The 6,329-nt window shown below is 39.9% G+C and overlaps 1 long non-coding RNA gene across 1 annotated transcript; it reads right to left on the reverse strand.

Moving 5' to 3' along the window:
• Positions 1-365: 365 nt before the first annotated feature.
• LOC140732799 (uncharacterized) lies at positions 366-5,392 on the reverse strand. Its single transcript, XR_012100141.1, has 3 exons — positions 5,314-5,392; positions 4,361-4,633; positions 366-1,182 (listed from the first exon to the last, which is right to left on the reverse strand). It is a non-coding gene; the product is annotated as an uncharacterized lncRNA (long non-coding RNA).
• Positions 5,393-6,329: the final 937 nt, after the last annotated feature.

Below are 6,329 nucleotides of genomic sequence, written 5' to 3' on the forward strand. Positions count from 1 at the left end.
TGGACAACAGTGTATTGGAAGTTCGGGAATCTCATTTAAGCTCAATTTGCGAGAAAAAAAATCACTTGTAGGTTTATGGGAAACTTCTAAGGATGGATGTGCTTAAACGCCAGCTGGCCCACACACACACATTCAGGGTACCTACAACGGACACGATAAAGCAATTTAGGTCAATTTTGCCTCACGTCCAATAAAAAAAAACGTCTTTTTGACACCGTACCGACAGCACATTCTTCAAACTCCGAAAAATTTAGTTCAACAATGCAAGACGTTAGAAATGATGCAAATAAGAAAAAATGTTTCGGAAATAGTTTTTTTAAATACAAACTTTAACTTACAAAAATGAGCTGATTATGCAGAACAACTTTAGGTACTTCCATTTTATTAATCTTCCCACCCATCCAGTACCAGGGTTTTAAAATCCTCTGTTTCAGCTTTATAAAGATACTCCCGCTATGTGTCTCCGTCATCCAGATACTTATTTTTACATCTTTTGGCAGCTTCCAATACAGAAATAATATTTTTACGTGGCAGATTAGAGAGTAAATTGGCAGTGTTTTCTTTCAACTGTTCTTTCGAGTTCCAGTGTCGTAAACCAAACAGGGCGAGCCTGGCTGGTTAAAGATTCAATAAATCAGAACGTCTTTGCTCTGTCTGAAGATGGTCGAGACAGCTTCACTGCTCCTCATTTTATAAAAACACGATTACATCTTTGATCTGGCGCCGCGATTGAATGTGTAGCTATTATTTCTAAAATAACAATTAATGCTTGGTTACTTTGTTTTAAACTAGTGTATTTCTTCATGCCTGCCCGCACAGAGGAAGAAACTGCTCGTGGCCAGGAGTTGTAATCTCTTCTTGTCTCTACCGCAGGACTTCTCAGTCTCACTGACAGATGAGGCCTGCGATATACTTTTACCTTTTACTCTGTAACATAGGCTGAAGGAGCATCACCCTGCCCAAAGCCCTCATCAGGACGGGAGGTATACCGATGTCACTCAGCGTTCGTGGTTCGCACTCTCTCTCTCAGAGCACCCTAAAACCGCCTCGTGTCCGAGCCAGTATTCCTTTCTCGTTGAACACAACAGGGGAGGTGTGTATTCGTCTCCAGATACGTCCACGGTTTATTCATTTCCATTGCTGCTGGCTGACCCGCTGAGGAGCTCCAGCATTTTGAGTGTCCTGTTGGCAAAATATGTTTGGTGTTTTCAACTGTATCATTACAGAAGTGCACAAGAACGCAAGGACATAGGACCAGGATCAGGAGGTGGCCATGGGCTCTCACTGTTTAATATGATCATGGCTGACCTATGTTGTCCTCACTCTTCTATGCCATTACTCCATTTTAAATGCTTCTAATGATCCAGCATCCAGCAGTCAACGGCGCAGAGAGGGGCAGAGAATTTTTGCTCTCTTCAACAACTTTCTAAGTACCCTAGTTCTGAATGACTGCAAGTTATGAGCATTTTCAACCAATGGATCCGCAAAATCTGCAGCAAATTTGTTTAAAACCATAGCATGCAGTCTATTGGGTCTCAATAATATATTCACCTTCAACTCCAATATATTATCCCATATAATTGGGAATTTGTTAGTTGTAATTTTTTTTTAAAGTTGCCCATCTGATACCTTAGGGATATTAGTACTGTCTTCCATAGTTAAGACTGATGCAAAAAGCTTTATTCACCATATTGCCATTTCCGTGTTTTCTGTTGTTAAGTCACCAGTCTTGTTCTCTAGAGATCTGATTGGTTGCATCATGGTCTGGTATGTCAATTTTAAGTGTGCAGGGCCATAAGAAGCTGCAGTGAGTAGTAGCCTCTGTCCAATATATCATAGTCACATCCCTCCCCAACATTGGTAGGTAGCTACAGGAGGCAATGTCTCGAGAAGGCAAAATCCATCATCCATCCACCATCCTGCAATGCCATTTTCTCAGTCTCTGGTTATGAGATACAGAAGTCCCGTGCCAGCAGGCTCAAGAACAGCTACTTTCCTGCAACCATTTTATTCATGAACCAACCAGCGCAACTCTAATCTCTAAAATTTAGCAGCGCTATGACTACTTTGATCATCTTGCACTATGATACATTTTTTTGTTCATATGGTTTTTTTTTCATCTTCTGCTGTGGTGCTCTAAAAAATATCCTGGCTCTCTAGCCTTTGTTACTTTGGATGTCCAAGTTCTCAATTGACCATAATACTTTGTTAAACATGAACTGTGCATCTTTCTTTTGCAAAGCCTTTTCTTTTGTGAGGATAAAGTTTCGTTGAGTATTATAGGCCAGCTGTTTGAATATCTGCCCCTGTTCCTCTGTTGACCTGCCCCATGGTTTGGTTACCCAATCTACCTAATACAGATAGGTCCTCTTTCTTACCATTATAATTGTCATTTGTTAAATCAAAGTCACTGCTGATGAACCTATGGTGTTCATTTTCAAATGGAATTTGGAATTATATCACACTGTGATCACTAATCCCTATGAGGGTTTGACTGGAAGATTGCTTATTAATCCTTTTTCATTGCATAAGACCAAACCTAAAGTAGCTCATTCCCAGTGGCAAGCTCTTATAACATACTACTCTAAAAAGCAGTTTCTTCTTCTTCAGTACACTTAACAGTTTAATTTGTTCATTCAAAATAGGGATTAAAAACTCCCATGGTAGTTACAGTTTACTTCAAACATGCCATGAGAGATCCCCATTTATGCTCTGTCACATTTCGGGGCTCTATAGACCTAAGATGACCTTTGTCTAACCCTAACCCTCGATAGTGCACTTTGTTGAAATCTTTCAAAAATATCCAAGATTAGCGTGGTGTGTCAATTAAATATTCATTTGTAGTTGGTTGTATAGACTTGTTGGCAGTCAAATATAAAAATTTATGGTTTGTGAGTGTATCACAATGAAATCAACAGATCTGCTGCTCTCTGATCCTAAGACTAAATAATTTATCAAGTCCAGTTATTTGAAAAGAAGTGAACTGTGTGCAGGGAGGACATAAATTTTAACTGCCAGTGCAACCTAACCAGAGCAGATGTTATCAAGTCAACTGTTTCCATGCCTTCCAATCACATTTGTCTGGCAGAGAGAAAAAAAATAAATGGGATGGTTTACAGAAACAAAATAATTAGCAGAAAAGCAAAATACAAGGGAAGTAGATTTATTCTAACCCTGAATTTTTCTAGACTGAATATTACAGCTAGATATTTCTGCCATCTGAGTAACAGTTTGCGTTTTTATTTTACTCGGATTAGCAATGTTTATATTGAAGTGGAGACAAGTTCACAGAAGATGTATTAATAAATGTCTGGGGCTGGAGGCACAGTGGACTACACAAATGAGGTAAATAGGGCAGTATATGCTGACGTTTTGAGAGCAGGGATGTAGATAATTGTTTGGCACATCTGAAATCATATCAAATATCAGCAAAGGACAAGTAATTTACGAGGCAGGAACCAGCACTGGAGCTCAGGTTAATGGTGACCCTGATGGATCACTATTTCACCGAATTTTGCATCTACAAACCAGGAAGCACTATTTGATCAGTGTGCTGACTGTGCCTAGATTATTATTGATATGGGTGGAAACGAAGCGGGCTATGTGCAATCGTTAACAGAAATATTATTCTAACCCTGCTAGGAAATCGCCATTCTAACGGTGGACGTCACATATCAATTCACCTGTGATCTTAAAAACAAATTTACCATTTGCCCATCAATCCGCCAGCCGAACCCTCGCTTCCACCATGCCAATCCAAATGTTGCTCATTTACTGACACATTTTAAGCAACTCGTCTATGTAAAAAACTTGCACTTTCTATGTTGATTCTGTGGATGTTGGACTTGGAAAAATATTATTAAATTTAAAAGGGTTGATATGAAGGGAGGTGGTGTTTAGTCCGGTTTCTGAGTTAAACGATTTGGCAAACAACTTCATTCTTTCCAATTGTAAATTTAGTTCAAATTTCAACAACAATGCATTATCGGCATGCAATATGTTAAAATTTAAACGGAATTGATGGATGAAGAGATCCCTGCAAGAAATTTATTATAGCCTGCAATTCGGATTCTTATTCACAATCCGATTTTCGTGGGCGGCAGAACTCTAGCTGGAGAGAGCTGCTGTTGATTTATTTGTGTTTGTCAGTCTGACTGATCTCAGCGAGTACTTATGATATAATGCCAAGCGGACGACCTGACAAATTATCAGAACAGAGGTCGTGGTCAAATTCCGCAGAGCCGCCACATTGACTTTTAAAGGCACCAGGACCTGGAAAGGCGAGGGAGCTTTGCAGGTCTTGATCTATCTGCGTACTTGAATTAATAATGTAAACTGACGGCACTTGCATTAAACTCACCGGGACCGTATAAAATTTCATTTTTGTTGCTTCCAAGTATCCTCGTTTGGAGTCAGTTCAGCCCTGGCTGAGATAACGGTGCGGCAGCTACAAAGTGGCCCAGTGACGCGGTTGTTTACTTAGAGTCATCCTTCTGCTTTCGCCCCGTTCCTAGGTAATGGATGGACTCCGGGGATGTGGCGTAGATTAGTTAAGGCGAGATCTATATCTTTGTTTCCCCTTGGAGACTGAAGTGCTACCGGGATGCCCGGCCATAGAGCGCGAGTGTAAAATCTAGAACACAATAAAAATATTAAACTGAGATCAGAATGACCAGGATGACCGGATATTACATGTATACTATCAAAAACAGGAGCATTTAACTACTAACATTCTGTTGTAGAGTATCCTTATTTTCGCCATGCCATTCTTTATTGCAGACTCTTTTTTTCTTGCTATATATCCTTTTCTTAAGATGGATGATGGTCCATCGTACAGATTTTAAATATCAATTAATGTGAAAATAAACCTGGGTTATAAAACGAGGAAAGAGCATCACGACACATTAAAGCCGAAGCTATTACATAGAAATTCAATTAGCAAAGTCTGAAATGCTTCAGCCTGTGTTCTTATTCACACCGCCGTGCCTCCACCAATACATTTTGTCTCCAGCATAGGTTTTCATTTCCAATGACGGGGTTCATTTGTACAGGGCTGATCCAGCTCCACATTGAGCCGATAGCAGCCAGACTTGGAACCAGGTTCTCTTCTTCTACAAGAACGCTGATCTCCCGCTAGGGCGGGGAATGGATGGACGTATCTGCTGTTGGTACTTGGACTGACATTTAATTCATTAGCACATATCAGTAAGGTGAGCATGAATCACCAATGAATACATTGATCTTGGACTTTAATTACTAACAAACATCCCGGTTAATATTATGTTTTATTTTGCCTTGTTTCTATATACTTACATTGGATCCGATTTTTTGTTGCTGGCTGCAGACAGATAGACAGCTGAAATGTTGATAATGAGATCCTAAATAAACCAAGATCATAGGAAGTGAACAACTCCAACGGAAACCCAGAGTAAGAAAGCACATAACCAATTACAGATCCCCGCTGGGAATACTGTGTCAGCAAAAAGAGGGGAGATTGCAGGAAACATGGCCAAGAGTTTATTTTTCTTCCTGCAGACTTCGTCCAGGATCTCTTTCCTGCAAGAGGCTACCTGTTGTATAAAGTTTCAGCGAGGTGCCACATACTCTTAAAGCTCGCCGCCCCTCTGCAACAATTTATAAACAATCCTGAATCTTGAATTTTGAATAAACAATTTAGATGATGTATCGCAAGTGAGGAACGGTGTGATAAAAGTAAAATAAAGCATCTTAAACAGAAATGTTTGCAGTTTACTTTCGTTTTCGTAATTATGTGATTTAATAATGTCTACCCGATGGTTAGTACTGTAGTGACATTGGCTGACAGGTTGACCAGACCATCAAGTTGGGTAACGAAGCTCCACAAGCATTACTACTGGTCGCCATTTATATGTATGACTGTTTCGTACTCGGGGTTTGGAGGTACAATTTCAGAATTTCAGGCAAATTTGTGAGACAAATTAGGACTATGTCAGTACAAAATAAGGAATTGATGAAGGTGTCGAGTGGTGTGGAACTGTACTAAATGAACGTTAGTACAATTGAGTAAATCGAGTATTGTGGTGAAAGGGACTTCTACAGACCTTGGAAACGAGTCCTTGATACGCACGAGTCCTTGATACGCACGCATCTCGGAAAACAAACACGAAAACCACTGAAAGTGGCAACATGGATTAATAAGGACAATAGGACATTAAGCTGAATTTCTAGAACAGAGGCACTGAGGAAACGGCTGAAGTATTTCTTAAAATGTTCGCAAAATGTAAAAGTTATCTGTACCAGGAAAAGTTCAGCAGAGTGGGATTTTGTTCTGGGAAATGAGGGGTCATTTG

The sequence above is a fragment of the Hemitrygon akajei genome, chromosome 9 (assembly GCF_048418815.1).
Source record: "Hemitrygon akajei chromosome 9, sHemAka1.3, whole genome shotgun sequence".
NCBI lineage: Eukaryota > Metazoa > Chordata > Chondrichthyes > Myliobatiformes > Dasyatidae > Hemitrygon > Hemitrygon akajei.